A 25,360-nucleotide genomic window follows, 5' to 3' on the forward strand; every position below is an offset into this window, starting at 1 on the left:
CCCAACTTGTCCATGCCACCCTTTTTTTTAAACCCCGAAGCTAGTCCCAATTGCCCACATTTGGCCCATATCCCTCTATACCCATCATACCCATGTAACTGTCTAAATGCTTTTTAAAAGACAAAATTGTACCCGCCTCTACTACCACCTCTGGCAGTTTGTTTCAGACACTCACCACCCTCTGTGTGAAAAAATTGCCCCACTTTTGTATCTCTCCCCTCTCACTTTAAACCTATGCCCTCTAGTTTTAGGCTCCCCTAACTTTGGGAAAAAGATATTGACTATCTAGCTGATCTATGTCTCTCATTATTTTATAGACCTCTATATGATCACCCCTTAGCCCTCTATGCTCCAGAGAAAAAAGTCCTAGTCTATCCAGCCTCTCTTATAACTCAAACCATCAAGTCCCGGTAGCATCCTAGTAAATCTCTTCTGCACTCTTTCTAGTTTAATAATATCCTGTCTATAATAGGGTCACCAGAACTGTACACAGTATTCCAAGTGTGGCATTACCAATGTCTTGAACAACTTCAACAAGACATCCCAACTCCTGTATTCAATGTTCTGACCAATGAAACCAAGCATGCTGAATGCCTTCTTCACCACTCTGTCCACCTGTGACTCCACTTTCAAGGAGCTATGAACATGTACCCCTAGATCTCTTTGTTCTGTAACTCTCCCCAATGCCCTACTATTAACTGAGTAAGTCCTGCCCTGGTTCAATCGACCAAAATGCATCACCTCGCATTTATCTAAATTGAACTCCATCTGCCATTCGTCAGCCCACTGGCCCAATTGATCAAGATCCCATTGCAATCCGAGATAACTTTCTTCACTGTCCACTATGCCTCCAATCTTGGTGTCATCTGCAAACTTACTAACCATGCCCCCTATATTCTCATCCAAATCATTAATATAAAAGTTCTAAAAGGTTTACCCCTTATCCTCAAACCCCTAGTTCTGGACTCCCCCACCATCGGGAGCATTCTTTCTGAATCTAACCTTTCTAATCCTGTTGGAATTTTATACGTTTCTATGAGATCCTCTCTCACTCTTCTAAACTCTCTTATTTTATCAATACATTTCTAAACCTTTAACTCTGCTGGCCAAGTTGGCTTATTCCACATCTGTCCCTCAGGTCTGGCAATATCTCAACTTGTCAAATGGGCCCACACTCCCAAAGAGAGGTATTCAGGTGAGCATTGTTTTCTCAGACTTTGATTAAAACAGGATACTCACAGATGTCGGGCCAGAGCCAGTGTCATCATAATCCCATCCTCGTCGCCAGATGTAATGATGCACATTCAACAGAAACGTGAAAGATATTTATTAAGAAGAAAACCTACAGAGGCCAGCAGCCCACCCAGCTGCCCTAGTCCCTACATGTCTTCTTCATGTCTTCTACCTAAGAGAGGACTCCACCTCCTGGCTGATTACCCACTCTCAGTCCCAATTGGTCCCCCAAGCCAGGTGACCCTCTTCAGCTGTGCTGCCCTTAAAGGGGCAATCACCACAAAACACCACAACAATATTCCTCTTAATTGGTTACCAACAGGCCCGCTGTCTAATGAATTGCCTAACTACACGTGAGTGTCATCAGGCAGTCTCAGTCTGACACAGGTTCAGCATTGTTGCAACATTAAGTAACCCACAGTAGGTCTTTGCTGTGTACTATATTTAGATACAATCCCCACAACTTATGCCATCACCAATTGTCCCAGACAGCCACCTATATTGGACAAATGGTGCTGACCAATTTCCACACTTATGGCATCAATTACAATGGTGTTGTTTAAACCATATTAAGCGCAGTGACCCTTGCAGGAAGTTCAAGCAACTGTTCATACCTTTTTTTAAAGATTGTTTACGTGCCAGTTTGCTGCCACCAGCTCTGCTCCTCACCCCCAACCCTGTGACTGCTGCTTACAAAGGTGAGACTGACCAGCCCCATTCAGCTCTGATCAAACAATCCCTCAATTGATTACTTGTTCGTTACAGACAACTTTAACTCCATCATTCATTTGTAAGCCATGGAGTAGCCAATTGAAAGTGATTACAAACTCCTATAAAGAATGGCTGGCCTGAACATTCATCTGATTCAACATGACCACATGGTAGGTTGTTGCATAAGGTTAAATCTCACAGGATCCAAGGTGAGGTAGCCAAATGGATACAAAATTGGCTTGACAGAAGATAGAGGGTGGTGGTAGAGGGTTGTTTTTCAAACTGGAGGCCTGTGACCAGTGGTGTGCCTCAGGGATTGGTGCTGGGTCCACTGTTATTTGTCAATTATATTAATGATTTGGATGAAAACTTAGTAGGCATGGTTTGTAAGTTTGCAGATGACACCAAGATTGGTGGCATAGTGGACAGTGAAGAAAGTTATCTCGGATTGCAACGGGATCTTGATCAGTTGGGTCAGTGGGCTGACGAATGGCAGATGGAGTTTAATTTAGATAAATGCGAGGTGATACGTTTTGGTCGATTGAAACAGGGCAGGACTTATTCAGTTAATGGTAGGGCATTGGGGAGAGTTATAGAACAAAGCGATCTAGGGGTACATGTTTATAGCTCCTTGAAAGTGGAGTCACAGGTGGACAGAGTGGTAAAGAAGACATTCGGCATGCTTGGTTTCATTGGTCAGAACATTGAATACAGGAGTTGGGATGTCTTGTTGAAGTTGTTCAAGACATTGGTAATGCCACACTTGGAATACTGTGTACAGTTCTGGTCATCCTATTATAGAAAGGATATTATTAAACTCGAATGGGTGCAGAAGAGATTTACTAGGATGCTACCGGGACTTGATAGTTTGAGTTATAAGGAGTGGTTGGATAGACTGGGACTTTTTTCCATAGAGCATAGGAGACTTAAGGGTAATTGTATAGAGGTCTATAAAATAATGAGGGGCATAGATCAGCTAGAGAGTCAATATCTTTTCCCAAAGGTGGGTGGGTCTAAAACTAGAGGGCATAGGTTTAAGGTGACAGGGAAGATATATAAAACGGTCCAAAGGGACAATTCTTTCACATAGAGGGTGGTGAGTGTCTGGAGCAAGCTGCCAGAGGCAGTACTAGAGGCAGGTATAATTTTGTCTTTTAAAAAGCATTTCAGTTACATGGATAAGATGGGTATAGAGGCTTATGGGACAAGCTTAGGGGTTAAAAAAGAGGTGGCATAGACAAGTTGGGCCGAAGACCCTGTTTCCATGCTGTAAACCTCTATGACTCTATGACCTTACATCAAAAGGGCCACCGAGCTGCCCTTGAGAAAGTCTCAGTGAGCTGCCCTCTGATGTTAACCAATAATGTTCCTAATGAATTCAGGAGATAATTTATCTGATTTTTAAAACACTGAATTTTACACCGCTTTATGTTCAATATTACCTAAGTAACCATAGATATGCTGTTTTCAGTGCTTTGTAATGAAGTGCGATTGTAAAACTTGCGCTCCAAGCTTTATTCAGGTTCTCATGTTCTCTTATACATGACTTATGACATAGACATAAAATTCCACAGTACAGGAGGAGGCCATTCAGCCCATCATTGAACCCGGGTTTCTGGCACTGTGGGGCAGCAGTGCAAACTGCTGTGCCACCATGCTGCCCATCATTTATCATTTCAGTTCTCTTATTCACTATTTTTTCTGGCATTCTGCACAGATTTTAATACCTATATTTGCACTGGCCATCCCCAACAAGAGAGAAACTAACCATCTTCCCTCTTAGTGCTGTAGAGGATCAGAAGGACCTTGGGGGCCGGGTCCATAGGACTCTAAAATCGGCCCCGCAGGTGGAGGAGGTGGTTAAGAAGGCGTATGGTGTGCTGGCCTTTATCAATCGAGGGACTGAGTTTGGGAGTCGGGAGATAATGATGTAGCTATATAAGACCCTCGTCAGACCCCACTTGGAGTACTGTGCTCAATTCTGGTCGCCTCATTACAGGAAGGATGTGGAAATTATTGAAAGGGTGCAGAGAAGATTTACAAGGATGTTGCCTGGATTGGTTGCCATGCCTTATGAGGATAGGTTGAGGGAGCTTGGTCTTTTCTTCTTGGAGAGACGAAGGATGAGAGGTGACCTGATAGAGGTGTATAAGATGTTGAGAGGCATAGATTGGGTGGACTCTCAGAGGCTTTTTCCCAGGGTGGAAATGGCTGCTACGAGAGGACACAGGTTTAAGGTGCTGGGGCTAGGTACAGGGGAAATGTTAGGGGGAAGTTTTTCACACAGAGGGTGGTGGGCGAGTGGAATCGGCTACCGTCAGTGGTGGTGGAGGCAAACTCAATAGGGGCTTTTAAGAGACTCCTGGATGAGTACATGGGACTTAATAGGATGGAGGGTTATAGATAGGCCTAAAAGGTAGGGATAAGTTCGGCACAACTTGTGGGGCCGAAGGGCCTGTTTTGTGCTGTAGTTTTTCTATGTTTCTATGTTTCCCTTGACTTTCAATGATATTACCATTGTTGAATCCTCCACCATCAACATCTTAGTAGTTCCCATTGTTTAAAAATGCAACTGGACCAGCCATTTGTTACAGACACAGGAGAGGTGCATTTCCCACCAGCTATTGGCCTTTGCCAATATTCATAGAATCTCATGGAATCATAGAAGCCCTGCAGTGCAGAAGGAGGCCATTCGGCCCATTGAGTCTGCACAGACTCTCTGACAGAGCATCCCATCCTGGCCCTATCCCTGTAACCCCACGTATCTATCCCGCTAATCCCCCTAACCTACAAATCTTGGGACACTAAGGGGCAATTTAATATGGCCGATCCACCTGACCTGCACATCTTTGGGTTGTGGGAGGAAACTGGAGCACCCAGAGGAAACCCATGCAGACACGGGGAGAATGTACAAACTGTACACAGACAGTCACCCGAGGCCGCAATTGAACCCGGGTCCCTGGCGCTGTGAGGTAGAGCTAGATAGAGTTTTGATTGACAAGGGGGTGAAAGGTGAAAAGTAAGCAGGAATGTGAGATTGAGGTTACAGTCAGATCAGCCACAATCTTATTGAATAATGGAGAAGTCTCAAGGGGCTCTAACCGTCAGGAACCAATAAAAAACAGGTTTTCTTGCACGGTTTCAAAGAAAGATCAATGTTTAATTTTCAACACCCAAATTTATACACAACCACACACACTTAGATATTCATATAGAGACACATGCACACACTTTACAAAAAGTTGGGATTACAAAGGTAGCATGTGTTTAGGGTTTAAGAGTTTATTTCCCTGGGGTTATAGAGTCATAGAGTCATAGAGGCTTACAGCATGGATAAAAGCCCTTCGGCCCAATGTATACATTTCGCCCAGTTTTTACTACTAAACTAGTCCCAATTTCCTGCATTTGGCCCATGTCCTTCTATACCCATCTTACCCATGTAACTGTCTAAATGCTTTTTAAAAGACAAAATTGTACCCGCCTTTACTACGGCCTCTGGCAGCCCGTTCCAGACACTCACCAACCTCTGTGTGAAAAAATTGCCCCTCTGGACCCTTTTGTATCTCTCCCCTCTCACCTTAAACCTATGCCCTCTAGTTTTAGACTCCCTACCTTTGGGGAAAAGATGTTGACTATCTAGCTGATCTATGCCCCCCATTATTTTATAGACCTCTAAAAGAGTTTAAGCCTTGAAACAATGTGGGCCTGTAATCCTTCTTTTTGGTCCATCAAGAAAAGACCCTGGAGGTTTTTTGCAGGTTTAGGAAGATGGATTCACTGTTGTTTATTGGTGGCAACAGCAGATTTCCCTTGTTCTACTCCAGTCGGGGTGAAAAATCAAAGCCCTGTAGTGAAATCCTGGTCAGAGTCCTCAGGGAGAGAAGTCAATCAGAATCTTAGCCTACTGCTGTTTCTCAGGCAGTGTCTTGTTCTTTCATTAATCTAGATGCTCCAAGGATTTGCCTTTTCAAGTCTCCTGATCAGAAAACCAGTTTCTGTCATGTGACAGAGCACCTCTCTCCATTGTCCTCACAAAAAGTTTCTGATGGTTAGACAGTTGTCAAACAATAAAATCCAGGTATTGCCCATTGACATACCATTGTGATAAAATGGAACTTTTCACATCCATTCTCTGGATTGCAACTTTTGAGTCTAAAGAGTTTGCAAACAGACTGTGAAACCAGTTTTTTTTTAATGAATTAAAGAAGTCGAGGAATTAAACATTGGAATCATTTTAATGACTTTGTCAAGACTTGTCCAGACATGAAGATGAACTCAGGGATCTTGTATATTGACAGATCAGAAAATGGTCATCTGACCTCTCAACTCCATTTTATTTAAAGGAAAATTACCATTTCAAGATTATGTTTCATGAGCATGACAGTATAACTGTTATGACTACAAGAGCAGGTCAGATATGATTGGGAATTCTGCAGCAAGTAACCTATCTGATAACTCACCGAAGCCTGTCCATCTCCAACACACAAGTCAATAGTGTAATGGAACACACTCCACTTGCCTAGATAAGTATAGCTCCAGCAACACTCAAGGAGGTTAACACCATCCAGGATGAAGCAGTCCATATGATTGGCACCTCATCCACCATTTTATGCATTCTCTCCCTCCACTACTGGTGGACAGTGGCAGAAATGTGTACGATACACAAGATACGCTGCAACAACTCACTGAGCCTCCTTTGACAGCACCTTCCAAATCTTCAACCTCTACATAGAAGGACAAAGGCAACAAATACAGGGGAACACCACCACCTGCAAGTTCACCTCCAAGCCACACATCCATCCTGACTTGGAGCTATGTCACCATTCCTTCACAGCCACTTGGTCAATAAACCTGGAACTTCCTTCCAGACAGCACTGTTAGTGTACCTACACCCGATGGAATTTAGTGCATCAAGAAGGCCACACACTGCCATCTTCTCAAGGGCAATGAGGGATGGGCAACAAATGCTGGCCTAGCCAGTGACACTCAAATCCCAGAACAATTTTTTTTAAATTTAAATGTAAAAAACTGAGTTGTATATATTCTTTGATTTAATTAAACTTCATTGACTTAGCGAGTTGACCAGCTGTGTAAACAAATACTGTTGAGTTATTTTCCCAGTAACTAGGTTTTCCATTTTAAGGAGCCTGCCCACTATACTGTTAAGTCTGAAAATTATTATTTTCACAACTTGGTATCTGATAACTGATTTGAAATTGAACCATGCATGCTAGAGTTTATATAATATGTATTCACACTGATGTTTAGCTTTTATATATTTTCACATGAATGCATAATTAAGAGACCATACTCCCTGCACAAATTGCTAGTTATTACACAATCAAAAATATCTCTCAAATTCGAATGCTTGCAGAAAGTATTTCTACACTTTTCATATTAGACATAGCTAAGAAATGAAGGACTAACCTGGTGAAGCTACAATACAGGACTTTATGCCTGTTAGCCTGCAGAAGCAGCATGCTACGACTGAGGGGAGGTGGTGGCATAGTGGGGTATTGTCACTGGACTAGAATCCAGGGGACCGGGGTTTGAATCCCCCCATGGAAGATGGTGAAATCTGGTGACCATAAAACCATTGTCGATTGGTTCACTAATGTGAAGGGAAGGAAATCTTACTCAGACTGGCCTATATGTGACTCCAGAGCCACAGCAATGTGTCTGACTCTCAAATGCCCTTTGAACTGGAGGCCAATTAGGGATGGGCAATAAATGCTGGGCCCAGCCAGTGATGTCCACATCCTACAAAATGATTTTAAAAATAGCCCTGCCATATTCAATCATGAATGATAGTGGATAAATGATGGTGGACAATAAAATAACCAACCAGAGGAGAAACCTTCAAAAACATCCCCATCCTCAAAGCTGGTGGAAGCCAACGCATCACTGTAGAAGACAAGGTTGAAGAGTCTGCAAACATCTTCAGACAGAAATGCCAAGGAGAGATTCCATTTCTGACTCCTCCTGTGGTTTCCCAACATTGCAGAAGCCAGCCTTCAGACAATTTGATGCACTCCTTGTGATAACAAGAAACGACTGAAGCCACTGAATACAGCAAATTATAGGCAGAGGTGGACTTGCAATGAAACACACCGTGTAGGCAAGGGCCCTGACCAATGAGGGGGGTGGGGGTGCTGGCCGATGTCTGTGATAATTAATTCCATTTTACTGAGTGGCAACATTTAGGATCGAGGCATTGCAGAGATAACTGGCCTGCGTGACTGGAGCCTTTTTCTGTCAGCGAGCGCCTGTGTAGAGTCAGAGAGTGGCATCAGCTTCTTGGGGCGGGGTTTTATAGCCTCACTTGTCCAGAAACATTAAAATCACGCCCGAGGTCAACAGACCTTCCCATTGTCCACCCCTCGCCCACTCCGATTCCCGTGGCGGACTGGGCGGTGAAATTCTGGCTTTAGATTCTGATTCCCTGGTAAGTGTACCCTTCAGACCACATCGCTGAATAAAATGAAGCCAATTATTTTTGAAGGACTGTTTGTGGGAACTCGCTGTTGTAATTTGCCTGCAGTGTTTCAAATACAGCAATGAATGTGTTTGTAAAAACAGCTCAGAAGTAAAGCTATTCTTGGGCACAGTGATATATGAGTTGATTAAATGAGGCACACATTTTCCATGGCAGTACAACATTATGAAATTCCGAGTTGGTTTTCCTGGAAATAGCTCTCTCCCTCTCTCTCTCTCTCTCTCTCCCAGACAGTTCCTCCATCCCGCTTTCTCTTTTTCTCACTCTCTCTTTCTCTGTCTTTCATTATCCAACATGCCCATTATCCAAACGCCTTTTTAACTCAGTCTATTTTAACTGATTGATTTACGATTGACTTCAGTCTTAATTGGAGTTAAATTCCATCTTCAGATTAATTTGGGTGGGAATTATCGGCTGATCTTCCCCAACAGTTAGGCTGGAGGTGCCACTTATTTTAATCTGGTTTGGAATTAATTGGTGTTCAGTTCGAAGTGAGAAATGATTTTGATTCATTTCATGCGCTCCACAAATTTGGTGACAAGAAGGGAAGCCTGTTTAGCAGGCCCACTACATGTAAAAGCCCCACAAAGCTGCTATGTGGTAGGGAGCATCGAAACTGATCTGTTTATTTATTGGCTGAAGCCATTTTGACAAATTGTGCCTTCGGTTCTTGACAACAAGTAGCACCGCATTGCACACAACATTTAAATTATTTTAAGTGCACTCCGAAAAGACTCTCAGAAACAAACATTTCAGCTTCCAAATGGAAAATGAAGGATTTAGTTTTATAAGTCAGTTCACACTGGGAGTTACCCAGAAATATGTAATACAAACCTCGCTAACTGAACATTCAGTATTCTCCGCTGTGAATTATACAGCGCCCAGCGTGAAATGGGAGGACAATATATTGCTGGGGAGGCGATGGCCTAGTGGTATAATCGCTAGACTATTAATCTAGAAGTCAGCGAGTGGTATGGGGACCTGGGTTCGAATCCCGCCATGGCAGATGATGGAATTTGAATTCAATAAAAAAAATCTGGAATTAAGAATCTACTCATGACCGTAAAACCATTGTCGGTTGTTGGAAAAACCCATCTGGTTCACTATTGTCCTTTAGGGAAGGAAATCTTACCTGGTTTGGCCCTCATGTGACTCCAGAGACACAGCAAAATGGTTGACTCTCAACTGCCCTCTGAACAAGGGCAATCAGGGATGGGCAATAAATGCTGGCCAGCCAGTGATGCCATGTTCCACGAATGAATAAAAAACATATATTGCAGATCCATCTACAGTGTTGTGAGCACCAGAGTTTGATACCTTCATCAATGGACCAGCATAGTGCATCCCAATGAAATAGTGTAAATATATGTTTAGCACATTGGAGTGCATATCATTGTCAGGACATGTGCCCCCTTCAGTGTATATTGTTGCTGGTGATCACCACAGGGAACAGCACCATTATTTCCACTGATTTGAAGTATCCAATCAAACCAAAGCATTTTTTGCCACTACTTGCTTTGCCAATGGCGCACTCGGCTATATTTTAGAATGCCAATTACAGCTATAAAACAGTATTACTGCACTAAAACGCCAATTTAAAAGGATTAACGTGAATATATAACTGATTTGACAATTTATTGTTCCATTGGCCTGTAGGCTTGTAAACCACAACCTCCGATATATGCCAAATCTTACAACGCAGGAGGTCATTTGGGCCCATCATGCCTGTGTTGTCTCTTTGAGAGAACTAACCAATTAGCTCCACTCTCCGCGTTTTGCGCGATTAAATCACACGGGAGTCTAGATTACCCGGGAAATAAAGGCTTTTATTACTAACAAGAATGGAGCCACTATATACAATACAATCCCAGACTAAAGGGTCACCAGGCAGTGCGGTGACCTTTATACTTCCCCAGGTAGGCGGAGCCAACTGGAGTGTACCACAGAACAATATCAACAGGTAGAACAGCCCAACCCTAACCCCAACAGTGACAACAGTAACATATCTACAAACACCCATAGTGCTGACCAACCATGGCTCAGCACTCCTAGTGGTAACCGACTATGGTTCACCACATTCACCCCTCCTTTAAAACAAAGGCCGGCGGGGCAAAAAAAAAACAGAACAACTGTTCATATCTTTACAAGTTCAGTCGTTTTGGGGGACCGCACCGTCTCTGCGACCTCCTCAACATTGGCGATAACGCCGGTTCAGGTAACCGTGGTGACCTTCTCTCCAAGGCGGTGTCCAGTGACTCCTCCAGTTCCTCACGGACAGGTGGACCACGAGATGGCGACAATCTGCTGGACTCGAGCACGCCTCGAGGTGGCGACAATCTCCTGGACTCAGGCAAGCTGTACACGGGAGTAATAGGATTAAGTGGTGGTCCCGATACTGCCCGCGCCGTGTCAGGAGGGGAGATAAGGGTCAGGGGGTCCCTAACTAGGGGTGTGGGAGCGACTGGGGTTTCCAAGTCCCCTGCAGGCGCCAGATCTCTAATAGAGACCGTGTCCTCTCGCCCGTCAGGATATGCCACATAGGCATATTGAGGGTTGGCGTGGAGGAGATGGACCTGTTCAACCAAAGGGTCAGACTTGCGGGTCCTAACATGCCGCCGCAGGAGGACAGGTCCTGAGTACATCAACCAAGACGGTAATTAGGTCCCAGAGGAAGACTTCCTAGGGAAGGAAAACATCCTCTCATGAGGGGTAGCGTTGGTTGCCGTACACAGGAGTGAGCGGATGGAATGGAGCGCCTCAGGGAGTACCTCTTGCCAACGGGAGACTGGAAGACCTTTAGACCTCAACGCCAGTAAGACAGCCTTCCAGACTGTAGCATTTTCTCGTTCAACCTGTCCGTTACCCCTAGGGTTGTAGCTCGTAGTTCTACTTGAGGCAATCCCATTTGAGAGCAGGTATTGCCTCAAGTCGTCACTCATGAATGACGAGCCCCTATCACTGTGGATATAGCTGGGGTAACCGAACAGGGTGAAAAGATCCCGTAATGCTTTGATAACCGTGGCAGCGGTCATATCAGAACAGGGAATGACAAAAGGGAATCGTGAGTACTCGTCAATCACATTGAGGAAGTACACGTTCCGATTTGTCGAGGTCCACACTCAGTCTTTCAAAAGGGCGAGTGGCCTTAATGAGGTATGCCCTGTCAGGTCGGTAGAAGTGCGGTTTGCATTCCGCGCATACCTGGCAGCTTCTGGTTATGGACCTGACATCTTCCACCGAGTAGGGTAGATTCCGGGCCTTTATGAAATGGAAGAGCCGAGTGACCCCCGGATGGCAGAGATCATTGTGGAGAGCCTGTAATCGATTCTCCTGCACACTTGCACATGTTCCACGCGACAGGGCGTCTGAGGGCTCATTGAGCTTCCCTGGACAGTACATGATATGATAATTGTAGGTGGAGAGTTCGATTCTCCACCTCAAGATTTTATCATTTTTGATCTTACCCCGTAATGTGTTGTTGAACATGAACGCCATGACTGCTGGTCCGTGAGCAGAGTGAATCGTTTTCCCGCCAACTAATGGCGCCAATACCGAACGGCCTCCACAATGGCCTGGGCCTCTTTTTCCACCGCAGAGTGCTGAATTTCAGGGCCTTGGAGGGTGCGAGAGAAAAAGGCGACGGGCCTGCCCGCCTGGTTAAGTGTGGCGGCCAGGGCGAAATCAGATGCATCACTCTCCACCTGGAAGGGGATGGACTCATCAATAGCGTGCATCGTGGCTTTCGTGATGTCGGCTTTTATCCCTGCAAAGGCTAAGCGAGCCTCTGTTGCTAGGGGAAAGGAGGTAGACTTGATGAGCGGACGGGCTTTGTCCGCATAATTGGGAACCCACTGTGCATAGTATGAAAAGAAGCCTAAGCATCTTCTCAGTGCTTTGATGCTCGTGGGCAGGGGAAGTTCAAGGAGGGGACGCATACGGTCTGGATCAGGGCCAAGGACCCCGTTTTCCACCACGTATTCGAGAATTGCTAGGCGGCGCTTGCAAAATACACACTTCTCCCTGTTGTAGGTCAGATTCAGGCGAGATGCAGTGCGTAAAAATCTAAGGAGGTTGGCATCGTGGTCCTGCTGGTCATGGCCGCAGATAGTGACGTTATCCAGGTACGGGAAGGTAGCCTGCAGCCCGTTCTGGTCCACCATTCGGTCCATAGCACGCTGGAATACCGAGACCCCATTCGTGACACCAAAGGGAACCCTTAAAAAATGGTACAGACGACCATCCGCCTCAAAGGCCGTGTATTTTCGGTCCTCTGGGTGAATGGGGAGCTGGTGGTAAGCTGACTTCAAGTCAATGGTGGAGAACACCCGGTACTGCGCAATCTGATTGACCATGTCAGATATGCACGGGAGAGGGTACGCATCCAGCTGCATGTATCTATTAATGGTCTGACTATAGTCTATGACCATCCGGGGTTTGTTCCCATTTTTAACCACCACTACTTGCGCTCTCCATGGACTAGAGCTAGGTTGGACGATCCCTTCCCTGAGGAGCCGCTGAACTTCAGATCGAATGAAGATCCGATCCTCAGCGCTGTAATGCCTGCTCTTTGTTGCGATGGGCTTTCAGCCTGGCACGAGATTCTCGAATAGAGAGGGTGGGGTGATTCTGAGTGTCGAGAGGCTACACATGGAGCGCGCTGGGCAATTTGGAGGCTGCTGTGCTCCCACTGAAAGTGGAGGGAGTGGCCCATCATACTGCAGCGTTACACTCTTCGGGTGGACCATAAAGTCTAGTCCCAGGAGTATCGGAGCGCAAAGGTGCGGTAACACAAGGAGCCTGAAGTTCTCGTAAACCATGCCCCGCACCGTCAGGTTGGCCACGCAGCTCCCTAGCACGGTGACAGACCGGGACCTCGACGCCATCGAAATTGTCTGCCTGACAGTCCGTACCCAGAGACCGCACTGTTTCACGGTGTCAGGGTGAATGAAGCTCTCCGTGCTCCCGCTGTCAAACAAACAATGAATCTGGCGTCCATTTACCTCTATGCCCATCATGGACTTGTTGAGTCTGTGAGGCTTGGCCTGGTCCAGGATGATTGACGCCACCGTTGGGTCTTGGGTGCAACTGCAGGCAGCTGAGATGGTTGATGATGATGATGACCCCTGCTGGTCGTCTGCGGTCGGTGCCGACCAACATGGCTGCCCCCATAGGTCGCACATGGTCGATGGCGCTAAAAGTGGCGGCCTCTGCAGGTCGCACGTGTCTTGCGACTCCGTCATCAGGAATGGCGGCGCTCTGGAATCGCACATGGCGGAAGACCTCGAAGACGCTGGAGAGAAGAAGACAGGCTCCGGAGAATCACACGCCGCGCTATGTTTGGAGAGTGGTTTGGTCCTGCAGACTTTGGCATAATGCCCTTTCTTTCCGCAGGCGGAGCACAATACCATTCTAGCTGGACATCGCTGCCGAGGGTGTTTCGCCCCTCCACAGAAGTAACACCGCGGGCCTCCTGGAGCTGCCGCCGTCTTCAGGTCCGAGGTTGGAAACACAATCGCGCAGTTTTTCAGAGCCACTGAATAAAGTTGAGTCGGTGGCTGTACATGCCACGATGTTCCCACGTGGTCGGCGGGGTACATCTTTAGACTTTTGGAGGCCGTTTCCAGAGCGTCAGCCAATTCTACCGTTTTAGTGAGGTCTAGATTACCTTGCTCTAACAGCCGAAGGCGAATGTACGACGAGCCAATTCCCGCCACAAACGCATCTCGGACCAAGTCGCTCATATACTGGGCCGCCGACACTGGCTTGCAGTTGCAGGCTCTGGCTAGCTGCTGAAGTTCACACAGGTACTGTTCCGTCGTTTCGACGGGCTGCCGCCGTCGCGTGGCTAGAAGGTGTCGAGCATGGATCTCGTTTGGCGGTTTGTTGTACCGCTTCTCGAGAAGTTCGATGGCCCCTTTGTAGTCTTGGGCATCGCGGATTGATAAGTATATGGTGTCGCTTGCCCTCGCGTGGAGGACCCGCAGTCTGTTGGCGACGTTTTGAGGTCCCGCAGTCTGTCGGCGTCGTTTTGAACGGCTGTTGAGGCATCGATGTAGTCTTGGAAACACTTTAACCAATGGTCGAAAGTGTTCGACGCTCCTGCCGCACGTGGATCTAACGTAAGCCGCTCGGGTTTCAACATTTGCTCCATGGTTTAAAAAAAATTTTTGTTAGTAATAAAATTGATGCGCGATTAAATCACTCGGGAGGCTAGATTGTACCCGGGAAATAAAGGCTTTTATTACTAACAAGAATGGAGCACACTATATACAATACAATCCCAGACTAAAGGGTCACCAGGCAGTGCGGTGACCTTTATACTTCCCCAGGTAGGCGGAGCCAACTGGAGTGTACCACAGAACAATATCAACAGGTAGAACAGCCCAACCCTAACCCCAACAGTAACTACAGTAACATATCTACAAACACCCATAGTGCTGACCAACCATGGCTCAGCACTCCTAGTGGTAACCAACTATGGTTCACCACACCGCGTTTTCCCCATAAACCTGTAAATGTTTCCTAGATGATATTTTTGTGAGCTGATATTGATTGAACAATGAAGCATCTGTTTCTCTTCCTTTAGTTCTTTCTCTCTCACTTCTGTCTTCCATTATCCCTCTCTCTCCACCATTCTGTCCCTCTCTGTCTTCCAGATTCCTTATTAATTTCTGCATTTAAAGGTTTAATTTAAGATAAGGTGGTACACGGTAATAAATAGGCTGCTAATTTAAGTGGCGGAAGATGGGTGAAGGATTGGACCCCATCCCTCTCTTGCTACTTCCAGTTCTGTGTGTCCACCTTGCTATGAGCTGTGGGAGGAATTGGTTGTTTGCCTGGGGCCTTTTCTTGTTGGTGAGCGCATGTGTAGAGCCTGTGAATGTTCTTTGCTTTGAGTTATGCAGTAATGCTCATCTCTCTGGTATGCTGATCAATGAATACCCCACAGATAATATCACCGAGTCTGATCTGAAAATATAATCATGGTTAAGTGTAGAAGCCTGCTGCGTGCAATTTGCCAGCGAAACTTGCTACATAACAAGGACAATAATGTTTTAAATATAACTTATGAGTAATTAAGCTACAGTTGGACAATGGTATAGATCTGTGGATGAACACACAGGACCAACACACAGGGTGGAATTTTCCTGTCCTGCCCGCCACGCGGACCATGCAAAGATCCTTTGACCTCGAGCGAGATTTTCCGGCATTGGGGAGAGCGCAGCAGGAAAATCCCACCCACAATTTCAATTTGGCTCCATAATTTGTGGTCCCTGGGGGTATGAGTGGGGGGAGGGGGGGTTGCGGTGGTGTGCAATCCTTTCGTTATATTCCGACTGCCATCAGCTGTTCAAATGTTAACAAACACGGCGCCAAAACAATTCACACGACTGGTTAAAGCGGGAAGATTTTATTTAATTTCATAACAAACTCCTGAAAATGTCTGTGAGACTGCAGCAAAAGCTATTTATACTATTGTTCACATTTTGAAAAATCATTTTGGAAAAGTACGATTTTTGACTATTGAACCCAAATAGTTTATTTTCACCAATATATTTTTTAAGTATTTCTCTGGTGACTGGGTGGACAACTGCTGCGTGATAAGCTCTTAAGTTCCAATTACTGTCTGCAACAAGTTTGCACAAAACCAGCCGCTATTCCAACTCCTCATTAGGTTGGTGTTCCGGATGGATCTGTTCAAACCATCTATTCTATCCATCTCTCTCCCCTCCCCTCTCTTCCTTTCTTTCTCTCTATCGTTCCTGCTTTCAGATTGTTTTTTAAAATTATTTAAATGTTTAATTTAGAAATGCGACACACATGAATGTAATGTGTTGTTATTTTAAGTGATGGAGGGTGGGTCGAGAGTTGGATCCCATTTCCTTCTTGATACTTCCAGCTCTGTGCATCCACGTACGTTCTGATCTGTGGAGAGAAATATTCTGTTTACCTCGAACCTGTTGTTGTCAGCGGGTACAGTCTGTGAGCGTGGTCAGGCTTGAGATGCTAATGTTGCAGTGATGCTCATCACTCTGATAGTCTGATCAACCAATACCCCTGAGATAATATTACTGAAAAGATTTGACCTGAACATCTTCCAGTGGCTGTTTGTGAGACCCTATTATATGCATTTTCCCTGCTGAGGCTGCTACATAATAACACGAATTTGGCGAGGTATGTGGTGGGGCGGTGTGGGTTTTGGGTGTGTGTTGGGGATCTGAGGGGTGTCCAGAAATGAAGGTGAGTGTGGGTCCCCACAAAGTGTAAGTCTGCCCCTGGCTATAGGACCCTGTGCACACCCTTTCACATCAAACGATTCACTGCATGGGGCCAGAAGGAACTCCAGCAGAATTGAAGTCAGTTGGAATCGGGTGGGGAGGGGGGTGGGGTTTAGTCATCCCTAGCACAAAGGAAGATAGTTGTGGCTGTTGGAAGCCAATCATCTCAGCGTAGCACATCGCTGAAGGAGTTCTTCGGGGTAGCTTCCTAAATTAAACCATCTTCAACTGCTTCATCAATGACCTTCCTTCCACCATAAGGTTAGAGGTGGGGATGCTGATTGATGATTGCACAGTGATTAGCATCATTCCCAATCCCTCCGATATTGAGTTTCTAATTCAAATTTCTACCCATCTGCCCAAAACTCATTCAGAGTTCCAAATCGAGCTTTGAATTTTTGCATTCTGCTGCGAATTATGAGCTTTGACCTGTGTGAAACATGTCACATACGGACAAGTTATTCCTGCTATTAAAAAATATATGATGTAGCATTATATTTATTCTTTAATTTTCTTCTATTGCACTCTTATGTTAAAATATTAAATTCCTCACCCAATTTTCTTTCAAAGTGAGCGACTGTGGTTACATAGGTAAGCGAAGTCAACTTTACCCATTAACAATTCCTATAATTAGTATCTTTACCAACCTATTAAATCATTCCAAAGTGTTTATTCTACTCCATAAGTTATGAAGCTTTAACTGTTTGCTAATACTTTTAATTAAAGTAACACAATACGCACTCTAAAATTAGTGGCCAAAATTAACTTTTTGAACATGTACTCTTCTCTCACCGAGTTTTGTTTGCCCAAATACCTCCTTGCCTTCCAAAATGGATCATGTTCTGTGTTTTTTTTTCTCAGTAAATTGAGCTTCAGGGTTCAAAATCCTGCCTCAATGTTCAGAACCATGTGGGGGTTAAAATGTATATCCTTCTAATAATATAGGAGGTAGCACAGTGGTTAGCACTGCTGTCTCACAGTGCCAGGGACCCGGGTTCAATTCTGGCCTCGGGTGACTGTCTGTGTGGAGTTTGCACATTCTCCCCATATCTGCGTGGGTTTCCTCGGGTGCTTCAGTTTCTATCCACACTCCAAAGAGGTGCGGGTTAGGTGGATTGGTCATGCTAAATTGCCCCTTAGTGTCAGGGAATTAGCAAGGTAAATATATGGGGATAGGGCCTGCGATGCAGACTTGCTGGGCTCAATGGCCTCCTTCTGCACTGTAGAGATTCTATGATTTCAAACTTGGCATCTCAGTTTTGGAATAGCATAATAAAAATATCAATTTATTGCCATCCAGTCCTTCCCATAATATGCTCTATGTTTTTAATGTCCCTTTCCTGATTCCCTGCTCATTTTCATTTTTGCGCGCATTCCTCTGAGAGAATCATGCAGGAAGGTCATAATCCAAACACTGTTTCTCTGCGATAAACCATTTCCTCATTTTCCCTCATCCCTTCTTCATTGCTCCTAACACCAAATGTGAAAAGCTTGTTCATCAATTCAGATCATCCGTGCAATGATCTCATGCTCCCACTCTCACCTCTACTTTCCTGGCTAATACTAGCCCCTCATTCACCGAGGAGGCAGTGGTGTAGTGGTAGTTTCACCTGGGGAATGCTCTGGGGATCTGGGTTTGAATCCCACCACGGCAGATAATGAAATTTGATTTATTATTGTCGCATGTGTTGGGATAGAGTGAAATGTATTGTTTCTTGCCCACCATACAAACAAAACATACCGCTCATAGGGTACATAGGGGAGAAGGAAAGGATAGGGCGCAGGATAAAATGTTGCAGTTACAGATAGGGTGTAGAGAAAGACATTAATAAATGATAGGTCCATTCAAAAGTCTGGTGGCAGCAGGAAAGAAACTGTTCTTCAATTGGTTGGTATGTGTTTTCAGACTTTTGTATCTTTTTCCCGATTGAAGAAGGTAGAAGAGAGAATGTCTGGGATGCGTGAGGTCCTTGATTATGCTGGCTGCTTTTCCGAGGTAGTGGGAAATGTAGACGAAGTCGATGAATGGGAGGTGGTTTACATGATGGCCTGGGCTACATTCACAACATTAAAAATAAAATACATCTGGAATTAAAAGTCTCATGATGACCATGAAATGATTGTCGCTAAAACCAATCTGGTTCATTGATGCCCCTTTAGGGAAGGAAATCTGCCATCCTTACCTGCTCTGGCCTACATGTGACTCCAGATCCACAGCAAAGTGGTTGGCTCTTGAAGTGTCATCCTCTTTAAGGGCAATAAAGGATGGGCATAACCAGAAATGCCTGCATCCTGTCAACAAATTTTTTAAAAAGCCCTAAATTAACCTCCCATCACTCCAATCTTACAAAGCTGATCATTGTCAATGTTAAGGACATGGTACAAGTGCTCCTTCTTGTTGCTGACTCGGATTCAATAGGCAGAAATAAGTGTGTCTCAGGGTATCCATGTGCCCACATATCTGATTTCGGAAGCAAGTCAGCAACGCCAACCTTCATTTGAACACACATATTTTCTGAATTGGCATACGCTTTATAGAGTTTAACCCTCAAATTCTCTTCTGTCACTTTACCTCTAATGATCTGGTTTGACACCTTTCACAAACTGACATTTTACATTCAGTCTAAAAATCCTCAAGGTTGTGCACCATAATATATAGAAGCAGAGATATTGAGCATCCATATTAATGGCCTGATGGAGAGATATTCATTGCCATGGATAATGGATATGGACATTCTTTCATATACTTTCATAATACTTTCATATTCCATTTGAATTCCAGCTCGCATTCCCAGTCTGTGCTGATCTCAGCCAGGACAGCCAATGATGAACAACAAAATGCTTCAATTCAATCCAGATAGAGATGGAAAACCAGCCAAAAATCCCATTTGAGATCCCTACCCACTGTATTTGTGCAAGCATTTAGCAAAATTTAATGATCTACGTGTGGGGAGTTTGGAGGCAGGAGTAGGGTATTTAATCAGGCAGGAGGGTGTTGGGTGTGGACCCAGCCCCTTTCCTGACTCTGCCCCGGTTATGTCCTGGGGCAGGAAGGCTAGTGAATGGCCTTCCCACCTCACCACCAATTATCGCCCATTGCTGCTGGCTGGGTACCACTGGCGAGCGAGGCAGTCGCCACCCGCCTTACCAGAAAGCTGCAAAGCAAAACCAGTCAGGGTTACTTGAGGGTTCCCAGGAAGGGAGGATGGGAGGAAGAAGGACCCTCGTGCAGAGGCACTCAGGGTCTGATTGAGGGACATGGCATCAGAACGCTGAGGGGAATGGGGGTTAACTGTGATTTAAGACATGGGCAACAGAGTTCTGGATGACCTCGAATGTACGGAGGGTAGATGTAGGACAGCGGCCAGGGGTGCTTTGAGATAGTCAGTTTTGGAGATGGCGAAACCTGGCAAAGGAGCTGCGATCAGGGTAAAGTTGAGTGATGTTACACATGTACAAAATGACAGCCTTGGTGACGGAATGAATATGAGTTCGGAAACTCATCTCTGGATCAAATATGATACCAAAATCAATTTTCTCATTCATATTTTATGATGCCCTCCTTTCAGCTTCATAATGTTGGCTAGGTTTTCCCATTCCGGGCCTAAGGGCCATGATGGGGACAGGAATTGGGGATGTTTCTCTCCACAGAGCCTGTTGCGAATTCATGCTGAACTGCCTGATCATAGAATCCCTACAACGGAGAAGGAGGCCATTCAGCCCATCGAGGCTGCACGGACAACAAACCGGGCCCTATCCCCGTATCCCCACGTATTTACCCAACTGCAAGAGGACAAGAACACAAGAAATAGAAGCAGGAGTAGGCCAGCAGGCGCTTCAAGCCTGCCCTGCCATTCAATGTGATCATGGTTTATCTATGCCTGATTTATGCTGCCCTCGGCTCCTTTTTGTGCCTTGACAAGGCTTTGTGCCAGAGGTGTGGCTATGCAACTGCACCAAATCCTCTTATAGGACCAGGGCAGGTCATAGAGGTTTACAGCATGGAAACAGGTCCTTCGGTCCGACTTGTCCATGCCGCTCAGTTTTACCACTAAGCTATTCCCAATTGCCCACGTTTGGCCCATATCCCTCTATAGCCATCTTACCCATGTAACTGTCTAAATGCTTTTTAAAAGACAAAATTGTACCCGCCTCTACTACTACCTCTGGCAGTTTGTTCCAGACACTCACCACCCTCTGTGTGAAACTATTGCCCCTCTGGACCCTTTTGTATCTCTCCCCTCTCGCCTTAAACCTATGCCCTCTAGTTTTAGACTCCCCTACCTTTGGGGAAAAATATTGACTATCTACCTCATCTATGCCCCTCATTATTTTACAGACCTCTATAAGATCACCCCTAAGCCTCCTACGCTCCAAGGAAAAAAGTTCCAGTGTCCAGCCTCTCCTTATAACTCAAACCATCAAGTCCCGGCAGCATCCCAGTAAATCTTTTCTGCACTCTTTCTAGTTTAATAATATCTTGTCTATAATGGGGTGACCAGAACTGTACACAGTATTCCAAGTTACTAATGTCTTGTACAACTTCAACAAGATGTCCCAACTCCTGTATTCAAAGTTCTGATGTGGAGATGCTGGCGTTGGACTGGGGTAAACACAGTAAGAGTTTTAACAGCACCAGGTTAAAGTCCAACAGGTTTATTTGGTAGCAAATACCATTAGCTTTCGGAGCGCTGCTCCTTCGTCAGATGGAGTGGAAATGTGCTCTCAAACAGGGCACAGAGACACAAAATCAAGTTACAGAATACTGATTAGAATGCGAATCCCTCCAGCCAACCAGATCTTAAAGAGATGTGTATTGTCTCCAGACAGGATAGTGCTCCACTTCAGCAGTCACGGGCATTCAGCCTCTGATCTTCAGGTAAGCGTTCTCCAAGGCGGCCTTCACGACACACGACAGCGCAAAGTCGCTGAGCAGAAACTGATAGCCAAGTTCCGCACACATGAGGACGGCCTAAACGGGGATGTTGGATTTATGTCACATTATCAGTAACCCCCACAGCTTGCCTCCTGGACTTGCGGGCTATCCTGTCTGGAGGCAATACACATCTCTTTAACCTTAATGCTCCCTCCACCCACATTGTCTGTATCTTTAAGGTCTGGTTGGTTGTAGGGATTCGCATTCTAATCAGTATTCTGTAACTTGATTTTGTGTCTCTGTGCCCTGTTTGAGAGCACATTTCCACGAAGGAGCAGTGCTCCGAAAGCTAATGGTATTTGCTACCAAATAAACCTGTTGGACTTTAACCTGGTGTTGTTAAAACTCTTACTGTGTTCAAAGTTCTGACCAATGAAACTAAGCATGCCGAATGCCTTCTTCACCACCCTGTCCACCTGTGACTCCACTTTCAAGGAGTTATGAACTTGTACTCTCCCCACCATTAACTGAGTAAGTCCTGTCCTGGTTGGATCTACCAAAATGCCTCACATTTATCTAAGAACTGTGCTGAGAACTTTTGAGTGAGCTGTGCCAAATCAATGCTCGGGCATTCAACTGCTCACACTCACCTCGCTGAATGCTGCAGTGGACATGAAAAGAAGCCCCATAGGCCACTTTAGTCCATCAAGTGTGCAGGTGGAGAGGCCATTGTGGCCCTCACTCTTCCACACAGAGAGCTGAGTAGCTCTTTTGACAGTGGGGGTGAGGGGGGGAGGGGGGTTTGGGCATTAAGAGCACCAGCAAGCACCGCTAATGATATATCTCCAAGAGACTTATCCTTCTATCTGCATGTTTTCAACACTCCGGAGGGTGCTGCCAAGAACCCATGTGGACAATGTGCAGTGCATCAGTCAGATGGTACACAATCCAATAGGTTATTTGTGAGACTGGAAGCATGAGAGAGATAGAAGAAACCCAAATGCCCAACCTCTCTCTTTGCACAGGAGGAGTTAGGGCACAGTAGGACAGAGAGAGAGAGAGAGAGAGAAGATTTGGGGGTGCCGCCTGAACTGAGGAACCTCACAGAGTTCAAGAAGTGGGCAGTGGAGCAGTCAGGGGAGGAACCAGACTGAGCCTGTGCAGGTGGGGAGGTTGACAGACAGCCTCCAACCAGTAAGGATCCATGCATAATGTAGTTAGACAGAAACCTAAAGGTCACACGTTCTCCCATGTGGAAGGCAGCTCATGCAGTCGCTCACTCTCTCACTTACATGTGCCAGCAGGAAGAGGGGTAGGCCAGAAGATGAAGCCCTGCCCAGCAGTGCCTCCAGCCCAGAGGATTGAGGACATTGAGGAAGAAGAACGTACAGCTGTGGAGCCATCACAGCCATCACCTGCACCCTCCACCAACCCAGAGCCACACACCTCACTGGCTACAAGCTCTAGTTCACGCAGAGTCTCACATTCTGGTAGTCACCGCACGGACACATTTTCACAGCAGGAGGAGACAAGGTCAACCATGCTCACCAACACTTGGAGGAGTGTGAGGGAAGAGGCATCTACAACATCGGAGTCAGATGATAAAACTCTGGCATCAGCCTTGCCCAAGATGCTGGAGATGCTGCAAGAGGCAGGGGATCATCAGGCAGCAGTGGCAGAGACCCTCAACAGAACAGCAAGTGAGATGGAGGGGTTTGACCTGCTTTTCAATGAAGCGGTTCTGACTTGTACGGGCATCAAGGTCTCAATGGGGGTGATGGCAGATGCCATGGAGAACCTCGTCCAACGAACCACCAAGTTTCTGTTTGAAACGTGCAAGCAGACCTGCACTCCATCGCTGGAGCCATGGGTGAGATCTCGTTGTGGCTAAGCATGAGGGGGATGGGGCACCTCCAACTCCCTCCAGGTGCCCCTCCCCTCAAGGAGTCATTCAAGGCCCCTTGGGCACCCAAAAGGAGGATGAGCAGCAGTGCGACACCCCTGGGATCTCCACTCAGGATTTTGAGGGTATCTGGTCCTTCTGAATCCCTCTTGCCGATGAGCCCTTCAATTTCATCCTCTGACCACAGAGGGAGCCATGATGTGGCTTTTGCTACCAAATAAACCTGTTGGACTTTAACCTGGTGTTGTGAGACTTCTTACAGAGGGAGCCCCAGAGCAGGACAGCCATAGTGAGCCAGGGCCTTCCAGTCCTTAGGTCCCCATGAGGATGCCTGCTCAGGTCATCAAAAACAATAAAGCAATCTAGTCAGCAGGCTCCTGCCATCCCTACTGTGGATGTTGGGGTGCACTGAGAAGTGGTGGGGAACAAAAGTTTAAAAGGTTATGATTTTACATGTGGTTGCACTATAATTGGTAATGTTCTGACACTTTTGTAAATAGACTATGCTTGCATATTAATGAAATCTGATGTGTTTTAATTGTGATTGGTCGTCATTAAGCTTATGCGTCCCCTTCCCACCCCCATCTTCAGGGAGACAGTCCAGCCTGGGTCTTTCTCCCTGGAATCATGCATTCGGGGGGAAGCAAGAATCTTTTCCAGGGTCTTACGAACCTTGTATAAGCAGCCTCCCGCTCACGCTGGGCATTTGCTGGGCTACGCTCATCTGTTGAAGCGCCCTCGCTTTGTCAGGACCACGTGCTGGGGTTCACCTTCAGTCTAGTTGAGCTGACCTACCCACCCATGCCCGATGCCCCAACTTCCACGCAACATCTGGAGATCCCCAGCTGGAGGGTCCAAATAGTTGCAAGCGGCCATGGTATGTGTGACTTTTCAGGTTGAGCCTAACACATATCAACCTCCGCCAATAACACATACCATGCCCTTCCAAAACAATTGACCCTCCTGCATTGCGGACAGTCATGTGTTATACCGTACATAAATACATTGTTACTTCATCTTAAAGTTACAGTGGTTGGTTTTCTGGTGCATCTTTTGCCCGAGTATTGAATTGGCACAGCTCACTCAAAGGTTCTCAGCACAGTTCTTAGATAAATGTGAGGCATTTTGGTAGATCTTACTCAGTTAATGGTAGGGCGTTGGGGAGAGTACAAGTTCATAACTCCTTGAAAGTGGAGTCACAGGTGGACAGAGTGGTGAAGAAGGCATTCGGCATGCTTGGTTTCATTGGTCAGAACATTGAATGCAGGAGTTGGGACATCTTGTTGAAGTTGTACAAGACTAGTAACTTGGAATACTGTGTACAGTTCTGGTCACCCAATTATAGACAAGATATTATTAAACTAGAAAGAGTGCAGAAAAGATTTACTAGGATGCTACCGGGACTTGATGGTTTGAGTTATAAGGAGAGGCTGGACACACTGGAACTTTTTTCCCTGGAGCGTAGGAGGCTTCGGGGTGATCTTATAGAGGTCTGTAAAATAATGATGGGCATAGATGAGGTAGATGGTCAACATTTTTCCCCAAAGGTAGGGGAGTCCAAAACTAGAGGGCATATGTTTAAGGCGAGAGAGGAGAGATACAAAAGGGTCCAGAGGGGCAATTTTTTCACACACAGGGTGGTGAGTGTCTGGAACAAATTGCCGGAGATAGTAGTAGAGGTGGGTACAATTTTGTCTCTTAAAAAGCATTTAGACAGTTACATGGGTAAGATGGCTATAGAGGGATATGGGCCAAACGTGGGCAATTGGGAATAGCTTAGTGGTATAACTGAGCGGTATGGACAAGTTGGACCGAAGGACCTGTTTCCATGCTGTAAACCTCTATGACTCTATGACCTGTCC

At 45.9% G+C, this 25,360-nt stretch overlaps 1 protein-coding gene across 6 annotated transcripts in view; it reads left to right on the top strand.

The window, feature by feature from the left end:
- Positions 1-25,360, top strand: part of sgcg (sarcoglycan, gamma) — a 485,777-nt gene that overhangs the window by 450,788 nt on the left and 9,629 nt on the right. The window lies entirely within an intron of this gene.

This window comes from Mustelus asterias, chromosome 10, assembly GCF_964213995.1.
Source record: "Mustelus asterias chromosome 10, sMusAst1.hap1.1, whole genome shotgun sequence".
NCBI lineage: Eukaryota > Metazoa > Chordata > Chondrichthyes > Carcharhiniformes > Triakidae > Mustelus > Mustelus asterias.